Source organism: Lepisosteus platostomus, chromosome 5, assembly GCF_059453375.1.
Source record: "Lepisosteus platostomus isolate fLepPlt1 chromosome 5, fLepPlt1.hap1, whole genome shotgun sequence".
NCBI lineage: Eukaryota > Metazoa > Chordata > Actinopteri > Semionotiformes > Lepisosteidae > Lepisosteus > Lepisosteus platostomus.
In genome coordinates, this window is record NC_142615.1 from 9,997,658 (window position 1) to 10,007,966 (window position 10,309).

The window sequence follows — 10,309 nt, forward strand, 5'->3', positions numbered from 1 at the left end:
GGCGCAGTTAAAGTGGAACTGGCCTGACTGCACAGGAAAGTACGGAATGCTAAAATGTTTCTACGGCTCAAAATGTCCCTTTAGACCCTCGTCATGTCTCTGTGAGGAACGGGTAGGTAGAGAGGTTTAATAGATGCTCATGATGTTTCACACGGGGTGTTACCTGTTGTAGTGTTTCAAAAGATGTGTTAGAGGACCACAGATTATCTTGAAAAGATTTGGGTTTGCACTGGCTGGGATTAAAAAACTGACTCAATTATTTGGAAGGCGCCTGTACCACCAACGCACTCCCGAGAAGCACCTGCAAATTATCACAATCCTCTCTCTCACCTACAAAGTTATGGAGACACAGACATCCAATGAAAGCTCAAGGCTCCACTCAAGGCTTTATTCACTCAAGGCTCCACTCTTTTGTTGTGATGTCATTTTAATAAATATTAGCTTTGACAAGGTGTCATTTTTGCCTCTTAAAGTTAAAGTCTGCTCCTTTCTTCCTGGTATAGAAAGAACTAAAAGTAAATTATTCAGCTCTACCGCCTGTGTGCATTGACAAGACATCTCAAAAGGACATATTAAATAAGAACACGATCCTTCCTGTTACCATTCCTGTGGTTGGGGCGTTGTTTCACCATTTTACGTTAAATCATCAGTACTGCTGTTTTTCTATGCATAGTTTAATCAAGAGCACTTAAAAGATGCAAATAGCTTTCAAATAAAATAGAATTGAAGGACAGTCGAGTAAGGAGGTAGAAAAAAAAAGCACTCCCCCGTCTGGGAATCAACCACCGTCGCCCATGTAACTGGATGCAAAAATAACAGATTAATTTGTGCCCAGCCTCTTGAAGCTTCGATGCGATTATTTTTCCTTCCTTATTTTTTCATTCCTATGAATTTACTCTGTAGTAGAAGAAACGCGAAAGTGGGAAACTGCAGGCATTCTTCGTGAGTGGTGTGATCAGTGAGCATTTGCACATCTCTAAGTCTGTTCCACAAACTTTTTCATCGGGGATGTAGCTCAGTGGTAGAGCGCATGCTTCGCATGTATGAGGTCCCGGGTTCAATCCCTGGCATCTCCAGGTGCTCTATATTACAGTACTCACATCGCAATCTTCTGTTGAGTGAGAACTCTTTGCTCGTGTTCAGAGAGAGCCAGGTTTACACAATTAAATGCAGGCACACTCGACGTGCTGCAGAGTTGCGCTGCTGTTTTAAATGTACCTCATTTAGTTCTGTTAAATCCTAAATTATCTGAACTAATTTAGTTAAGGAAAATGCAAAAGAGCATGACAAGTATTGATCGTATAAAATATCCATGGCACAACTCGAGAAAGTACTGAAGGACTACACATCGACTTTTGATGATTACAAGAGATTCAAGAAACACAACCGTCCGCACCTGGGTTTGGATCCTGAACGCTAGAGTTAAAAGAACATAAGCGACGTTTATGACCTATAAACTTTCTAAATTGTCTTATAGTTTATGAAATAAAACAATTTCTTAATAATTACTTACTGATGATAGACGATTTATTAAATTTTAACAAAATCACAATTACAAACTTTTTCGGTTAAACTGTTATTCACATACTCTAACGTAAATAAACGTTAGTGTCTTCCGGTGTGTGAGCCAATTTCTCCCAAAAATATTCGTTAGTCTGTCGGGAGGCTGTGCAGGGTGTGAAGAAATAGAATTTCTAAAAGACAGGCTCCCTAAGCTTAACATCAAGGCAGGAAAAATGCTGTTTTCTCTACAGAAATGCTCTTTACATTTCAGCACTGTTGCAACTCCCTTTATAAAGGTTGTGCACACGTATACAACCAAGGCATTGAAAGATTTTTTTTAATTATTGTTCCAAAAAATGTTCCATTTGTTTTCTTTTTAATGTTGTTGATTAAAAGATTTTATTGAATGAGAAAAAAATCTGAATGTGAAAAAAGGTCCAAATGCTATTGAAAAAAATCAGTAATGTGAGGAAAGATGGATTGTGGGAGCCCCTTAACTACCCATGTCATGCTATATTTCTCACTCATTCTACTGGGAGTGGTGCCGTCGCTTCATGATAAAGTCTGTCAGTGGTCATTCCAGACGGGTCAGGTATGACTGCTCTTCGGCACAAGAGACACGTGACTTGCGAGGATCCCGACAGTGTTAGCTGTCTTTCAGAGCCCGGATAGCTCAGTCGGTAGAGCATCAGACTTTTAATCTGAGGGCCCAGGGTTCAAGTCCCTGTTCGGGCGGATGTGCTGTTCTTAAATCTATTGTGAATGTCATTCTAAATAGTCTTTTATCTTTCACTGTTCTAGCTGTACTGTGGTTATTTTAAATGTCCATTACTTGTATTTACAGTAGTGTATTTAGTGTTTCATTTCACAAACCGAAAATGTTCAAGTAGATCTTGTCACTCTACTCCACGTAATCATCTAAATTAAATCACAGTAGAGTACAGAACACGCAGTGAGGAGCTCACACAGTGAGTACTCTTGAATACGACAAGAGGAAAGGCACACTGCAACTCTGCAGAGTTTACAGTGACAGCAGAGGTTGGAAGCGACGTAGTTTTTTAATACTCGCTCGCTGAAGATCTCTCAAGAAACCTCGGTGGAGATTTAACGGGTGTCTAATAATCACGTTCAAAAAGATGACGATAAGTTTTTTTTTTAACTAGGTAGCCTTAATGGCAACACGGTGTGAGTAGATCTTAAATATCCAGCAGCCATATCACCCTGCAACTCACAACTGGCAACCCACTGAAGCTAAGCAGGTGTGAGCCTGGTCAGTACCTGGATGGGAGACCTCCTGGGAAAAACTAAGGTTGCTGCTGGAAGAGGTGTTAGTGGGGCCAGCAGGGGGTGCTCACCCTGTGGTCCATGTGGGTCCTAATGCCCCAGTATAGTGATGGGGACACTATACTGTAAACAGGCGCCGTCCTTCGGATGAGACGTAAAACCGAGGTCCTGACTCTCTGTGGTCATTAAAAATCCCAGGGCGCTTCTCGAAAAGAGTAGGGGTGTAACCCCGGTGTCCTGGCCAAATTTCCAATTGGCCCTTACCAATCATGGCCTCCTAATAATCCCCCTCTATGAATTGGCTAAATTACTCTGCTCTCCTCCCCACTGATAGCTGATGTGTGGTGAGCGTTCTGGCGCACTATGGCTGCCGTCGCATCATCCAGGTGGATGCTGCACATTGGTGGTGGTGGAGGGGAGTCCCCATTACCTGTAAAGCGCTTTGAGTGGAGTGTCCAGAAAAGCGCTATATAAGTGTAAGCAATTATTATTATTATTAATTAAAGCAGCTGCAGAGTACCCGTAATGGCAACACAGTGCTTTGAGTTCGGCTTTTCTTATTTCTTCTGCAGAACCAGTGGAATCGGAATATACTGATCCGCATAAGAAGCGCTTTCGGTTTCTGATCATTTTTATTGAGCGCTGCTCACACCACAGGCAAGATGGCTGGTGGTCTAAGGCGTTGCGTTCAGGTCGCAGTTAACCCTGGAGACGTTTGTTAAAATCTCACTTCTAATAAAGAGGTCTTTCTCGTTAGAGTAGAAACAATAGAAGCCTTAAGCGGGGAAAAAATCACAACATCTTGCATTTCACGTGTTTAATGTTAACTGTCTCAGTGGTTGCCTCGGTGATTGATGGCTCTTCTCCCTCGCAGGGTGACGGCAAACGTCTTCAGAGAGGGAGTCTCCCACGCACGGCTTTTCTTTATCAAGAGCTGAGACAACAGAAACAGACTTCCAACTGACATGAATTACTTCTTGAGCGTTTATGACTGTCTTTAAAAGCTGAGAGCAGGTGAAAAAGTCTTTGGAAATGAGGCAATGACTGCTGACAGTAAACAGAGCTGACGCTCAGCTACAGACAAGCGCTCCTCGTTAGCATAGTGCTGAGTACCCCCGCTTGTTGCGCGGGAGACTGGGGTACGTTTCTCTGACAGGGCGCTGGTTTAATTTTTTAACAACCTGACTTCACTTAAAAAAGTATGTACTGTGTACTACGTTTCGGACTAGATAGTGCAGTAGAATATGGAGATCATCTCCAGCTTTGAGCTCAACTGCAACAAGAAGTCATGCTAAATGTAGTATAGTGAGTAGACATCGCCAGACAACAGAACGAGAGAGTAGAAGGCAGGAATATATGGTGTAAGGGCGTGATCTGTGTAGTTAATAAAATAGTTAAAATAATATAAAAACGTCTCTTTATTAAGATACACAACATTGAAGGCGACGAGAGATGAGTGCTTGACGGACTCAAAGCGAGTGCAGTGCAGATTTTAGTTCTCTTGCTGTTAGAAACGAACTTCTGAATTTTCGGACTTTTCGTTTAGCTTGCGCCATGGAAGATATGGTAGCCGCGCCGAGAAGCTTTGCTTATGCCCAGCTTTTTCCACCGCTTCTACTGAACCTCGGAGCCCCGGATTTGTATACGGAATACAAGATATGGATGGAGTCGTACAGATTTTTTTTTTAAATAGCCAGTGGATCTACAGAAGCTCAGGATGCCGTGAGACGTGCTACATTACTGCACTGTATCAGGGCTCCCGTGCAGCGGATTTTCGCCAACCTCCCTGGAGAAAAAGACTGTAGCTGCCTTAGACGCTTCCTTTACACCGCGGAGAAATGTGGTTTTGGAACGGCATAAATTTAGGCAGAGAACTTAGTCTCAGGACGAATCTGTTGATGCTTTTGTGACTGCACTAAGAGAACTGGCTAAATCTTGTGACTTTGGAGTATTGGAAACTGACATGTTAAGAGATCAACTTGTGGAAAAATGTGCAGATAAGAGACTATAAATTGCTGCAGGAGGAAGGGCTGACTATAGAAAGAGCTCTTACAGTCGCTAGAATTCATGAAGCAGCTCAAGCAGAATCAAGAATGCTTTCTGACCACAGTGACAAAGTGACGCTGAACGGGGCGCTCGCTCAAACTTTACAAACAAAAGCCGAGCAGCAGGATACAGTCATGCTAGAGAAATAGAAGAACGGGGGACGGCTGACATTACATGTTACAGGTGCGGACTAACAATGCACAAAGCAGATGAATGCGGAGCGTGAACAGCAAAATGTCTACACTGCAAGAAAACAGGACATTGTGCACGTCTGCAGAACATCACGTCCGAGTTTAAGGACAAGTATCCCTTTTATTGTTGTTGCTGCCTCCGGTTTACATTTGGCGATGTAAACCAGATTCAGAAAAAAATAATTTGAACAACCTTATTCCCATGCTTACTTGAAGGGCGCGGTGGCCAAGTGGTAAGGCGTAGGTCTCGTAAACCGAAGAGCGTGGGTTCAAACCCCACCCGTGCCAGTTTCATTTGTCACCGCTTTCCTTTAGTTTCAAAGTCTTAAAAAAACTCGCAATGTAGGGATCTCAATAGTAAGAGAACATAACTGTCGCCAGTGATTAGTATTCTTGCATATCCTGCCTTGTTTTTTAGTCGACAAAGCTTGTTTCTCTTCACACCCATCTTCCGAATGATCGCCTCAGCATTGGGAAGGAACGTGCGCTTGGTACAGCCCCCGACTCCATGGTCTGATCACAAACACATCGGGTGAGCTGTCAGTCCAGGTTGGAAGTAACGTTCGAAAGCACTAAAAATCTGACTTAGGAACGAGAAGACCGTGCTTTTTCATACGAGTAAACGATAAAATAATATACTGCCTGCAAGACTATGTCAAGTTCAAGTTCAAGTTTATTGTCATTATACTCATACACAGGTTTATGGTATAACGAAATGCTATTTAGCTAGCTCTCGGACATAAGTAGTACAAAGAAAAAAACACAACAACAATACAATTGTATAACAAAAGAAAGACAGAGACAACAGCCGATGTGCAAAAACCAACAACAGGCAGTGTGCAAAACAACAAAAAGGTAACAGGTTATGTGCAAAAACATGCATCAAAAGAATGAAATAAAGGGATAGAAATGATGGGGAGTGAGCTTTTGACATGTATGGTAGAGGTAGATTTTCAATGTGTGTTTGGGTTTTTGGTGAGAAAGAAGGCACTGTGAGGTTCAGATCATAGGTGAGAGGTGAGGTGAGAGTGAGAGAGGCTGGGAGTTTAATAGTTTGATAGTGCGGGGGTAAAAACTGTTTCTGAGTCTGGTAGTCCGGACCCGAATGCTCCGGTACCGTTTTCCATGTCATGCTAAACGCCACAAAATGTTCGTCCAGTTGTATCAATCGTCCTAAATTTACGGAAAATCGGACGTGACTGATACAATCCGCACCCATTTCTTCAGGATAGTTGAGCTGTTTAAAACAGCAAATTTACAGCTTCGTGTCTTTTAAGCGTTGTGTTTCACTCTCCAAATAGAGGCACGGGTTCAAATCCCACTCCCGACAATCAGGCGTTTTACCCTGACTTTTTTACCTGCCTTTACACTGTTTCAGTCTTGTTGTGCTCGCTGACAATCACAGTACGAGGAAAACAGAGAAACTGCTTAGCAAAAACATAACGGACAGAAAAAAGCTTCGTAAACACGTGAATGTGATTAGCAGCAGTAAGGTATGTATTCAAATGTTTAAGGCTGATTTATAACAGCAGCAGAAGAAAGGTGCAGCCTTTGTGAGAATTCGCGGGTTTTTATGCTGCTTGGACTTCTTTCAAGCCTATGAAGTGACCCCCGTTTTATTTTCATTTTCAAACTTCAGAGCCGAAGAACAAAGAGGTTTCATGAGTGATAGCATTCCGTTCCAAATACCGTTTCCACGATGTATTCAGCGACGGGAATGAAATATTTTAGTGCTGGCTCAAATGCGAGGAATTTCAGAAAAACCTGGAAAAGCAACGCTTGCAGTAAATGACAAATGTAATGCGTGTAGTCAGCATGAACAGAACAACGCAATGCTCTGTAAAAACGATCTGAAGCCGCAATTACTCTTTTATCTCGGGCAGTTCATTCCGATACGTTTCCGCAGAATAAATAAAATGCCGAGCTCCAAACATGTTGTTGCCATTATTGTTACTCCTGCTACTGTAGTTTAAAGCTTTAATCAGTGGGTATGTAATGTTGTAAAAGGGCTGGACTACTTTGTTCAGTCCAAATTCCACTATGTGAATTTATGCTTTTTTAATATAAGCATTAACAATACAATGCGTGCTCAAAAACCCTTACTTATTAGCTTAAGAAACGGCAGTGTTTTGACAAAGTGTGGTATTCGAACAGAAAATGCTGAAGTGTTTAATACTTGCTTGTGAGCAGATCTCCCTCGATTTAGACAAACTCTTGTTCGGCTGATGATTTCAGATCAAAATCTGAATCAAGTGGAAAGAAAGCTGAATTACGCTGGGTACTGGGTATCACTGTTACGCCATCAGGTCATGCTAGGAGGATTGGGGGGATGAAATTGACACAGAGGGACCCAATGTGGGGGCTGAACCCATAGTTCTGAGATTAAGAGATTCTTGCTCTATGGACTGCGCCTATATAACTCTTGTGCTACAGCGGTAATGTTTCTGGGTGTGGATGAACATGACATTATAGACTGACAGCAGGAACACGTGGCCCACAGGCAGTGACAGTTTCGCTATATTTGGCTGCAGTATATTGTGTTGAGAGCAGCATTAACTTTCCTGCAGAGATGGGAGTGCCTTTAATACAGCTCTTTCAATCGGACAGAGTAACAGGAACTGACCTAAAGTTTCAGCTGTGGATCCATCTCCACATGGGGGACAGTAAAATAGCGATGAAGTAATGTTTCTGGGTGTGGATGAACATGACATAATAGACTGCCAGCAGGAACACGTGGCCCACAGGCAGTGACAGTATCGCTATATTTGGCTGCAGTATCTTGTGTTGAGAGCAGCAATAACTTTCCTGCAGAGATGGGAGTGCCTTTAATACAGCTCTTTCAATCGGACAGAGTAACAGGAACTGACCTAAAGTTTCAGCTGTGGATCTATCTCCACATGGGGGAAAGAGACAGTAAAATTGCGATGAAGAAACATAAAGATTTGTGCTCGCTGCAAAGTAGGAAAGAGGTGGTCAGACACATGAAACAGCTTGGTGATAATTTGCAGTGACAATTTTATGTTATTTAGTACACGGATTTCTCTTCATGTTCCTTAAGATGTGTAATTTGTATGTTGGTTGTATGAGAACAGTTTCTCCTAAAGTCCTGTCAATTGACAGTGGAGAGCTAACTGGTGCACATCTTCAAGAAGACTCTCTTTAAGGCGGTTACAAGTTTCTCGAACAAATCTGTGTCATATTTTTAAAAAAGTTTAGCTAATGAGCAACGAGAGTACAAATAAATTCTCCCACCCTCCATTTGAAGATAAAACTCCATGTGCGAGTCAAAGTTTCCTTGAAGCTACTGATGTTCGTCATTATTGGACATTCCCGATGATATTGACTAAGAAGCTCAATTTTTACGTGTTGTAGTTCAACATGTGCAAAACATTCGTATCCCCTGCAAATATCGGCAAGGTCAGTGATATTCTCAACAATTTGTGCCATTGCAATTCGTGCGATTGGTGCCATACTTTTTCGAAATGTATACTGACATGCCAGGATCAGAGGGTCATATTTAAAAAACTGGTGCATTAAAATTTCTTGTACTTCAGGATTTTGATAGTCTGTTACATTGTCTTTCACACGGCGGTGTCAGAACTGTGAGACATTTTCATAATCGGGGGGAAGGCCGTAGCAATAAGCAGAAAGTGCAGTTACCTTTTCCCAGTGTAAGTCCGTGTTGTGGTGAGTTTTTAAAATTGGTTTGCGATTTTCTGAAATATATTCCATACAAAAATATAAATTGGACAGTCGCTATTTATTTGGATATTCCCGTTCAGTGAAGATGTCTACAGTATTCCAGCCGGATTAGTACTGATTGAAGAGAGCCATCTACAGGCGAAAGGCGACATAACATCACAGCAGCACCATTTAAGGTGGAACGAAAAACACGCATAAGAAGCTGGTGAATAAGAAGCTACTGTAACTTCAACCTCGTAGCAGACCCTTGGAGGCACGCTCAAAATAATCATCTTTCCAAGTACTTAAGAGTCATATTTAGATCGCTTTACTGCAATTTTATGTGATTGATGGGAGATGTGAAGCCATCGAGCCTGTACTGCACTTTCACATTGAAACTGAAGCCATTTCTCATGCTTTCTCTCAGTTTCGGGGCTGCAATTGAGTGTAAAGGAGGCGACTTGAAATTGAAACGTGTAATCACCTTACAGAGGGTCTTCACGACGGGGTGCGTCAGCTAGTTCTCCATTATTGTCAGTTTACTGGACTTCTGAAGAAACCTATCTACAGCGAAGATACAAACTGCACAGTTTAAGGCACATGAAGAGAAATCTGTTTGCTGATTGACTCAAAAAATGTCGATACAAATAATCTGCCAGGCTGATTTACTTGTCTGACCACCTCCCTCAGTTCCCCTTTGCTGTTAGCACAATTCTTTCAGTTTCTTTTCTTGTATTTTCCTTGCTATTTTAGTGTTCCCCATGTATAGATGGATCCACAACCGAAACCGTTTTCACCCTGTGTTTCTGCAGCGTCAGTCTGTATGAGGAGCACGACTTGCACAGCTCCAGTGGCGCAATCGGTCAGCGCGCGGTACTTATACAGCAGTGCACAGCGGAGTCATGCCGAGGTTGTGAGTTCAAGCCTCACCTGGAGCAGTGTCTTTAGCTACTGAGAGCAACTTTCGAGTTTAGATAGTGTTAGGTATTTGATGGAGATAAATTAACATCAAACGAACAAGTAAAGATTTATTTCGAGTCACAATCAAAGAAGGCTCCACAGCTGAAACGTTGTGTTTACTTCTATTTTCAGCATGGAATAAACCTATACTTTTCCATTTGCAGCCCACGCATGCTGTGATGCAGCTCCCTACTTAAATTTCTATCAGCTGTGTACCTCCAGTTGACCTGTACATAAATATATGAGAGAGGTCTACTGAGACAAGAGGAGCACTGAAGACTTGATAAAGCTCTCGCATTAGATTCTGTGTTTATGTTGTTCCCCAGATTTGTTTTTAATGTTCTTTTTCTTTTGAAGTTGTTGCGTTTGGTTTTTTTTCTGATTGGTAGCTACAACGGGTCAGTTGCAACAAACTGGCTGCTGAAATTTGTCAGCAGCTCTGTAGCAAACCTGTTCTCAATTGCAACAAACCTAAAATAACAGCTGCTCCCCATTAGATGTTACTAAAGTAGGAGACTAAGCAGACGAAGTGGAACAATAGATTACATTGGAACTGTCCTGAATGTAGTGGAAATAATATCGTCATTAAGTAATGAACAATTGCTTTCCAGACACTACAATTATTCACAAGGAATTTTATCAAT

The 10,309-nt window shown here is 42.0% G+C and overlaps 4 non-coding genes across 4 annotated transcripts; all 4 read left to right on the top strand.

Moving 5' to 3' along the window:
• The first annotated feature begins 1,004 nt into the window (after positions 1-1,004).
• On the top strand, positions 1,005-1,076 carry trnaa-cgc (transfer RNA alanine (anticodon CGC)). The gene has a single exon. It is a non-coding gene; the product is annotated as a tRNA-Ala (tRNA).
• A 1,089-nt stretch (positions 1,077-2,165) lies between these two features.
• trnak-uuu (transfer RNA lysine (anticodon UUU)) lies at positions 2,166-2,238 on the top strand. Its single transcript has one exon. It is a non-coding gene; the product is annotated as a tRNA-Lys (tRNA).
• Positions 2,239-5,240: 3,002 nt separating this feature from the next.
• Positions 5,241-5,312, top strand: trnat-cgu (transfer RNA threonine (anticodon CGU)). Its single transcript has one exon. It is a non-coding gene; the product is annotated as a tRNA-Thr (tRNA).
• Positions 5,313-9,549: 4,237 nt separating this feature from the next.
• On the top strand, positions 9,550-9,643 carry trnai-uau (transfer RNA isoleucine (anticodon UAU)). The gene is made up of 2 exons: positions 9,550-9,587; positions 9,608-9,643. It is a non-coding gene; the product is annotated as a tRNA-Ile (tRNA).
• Positions 9,644-10,309: the final 666 nt, after the last annotated feature.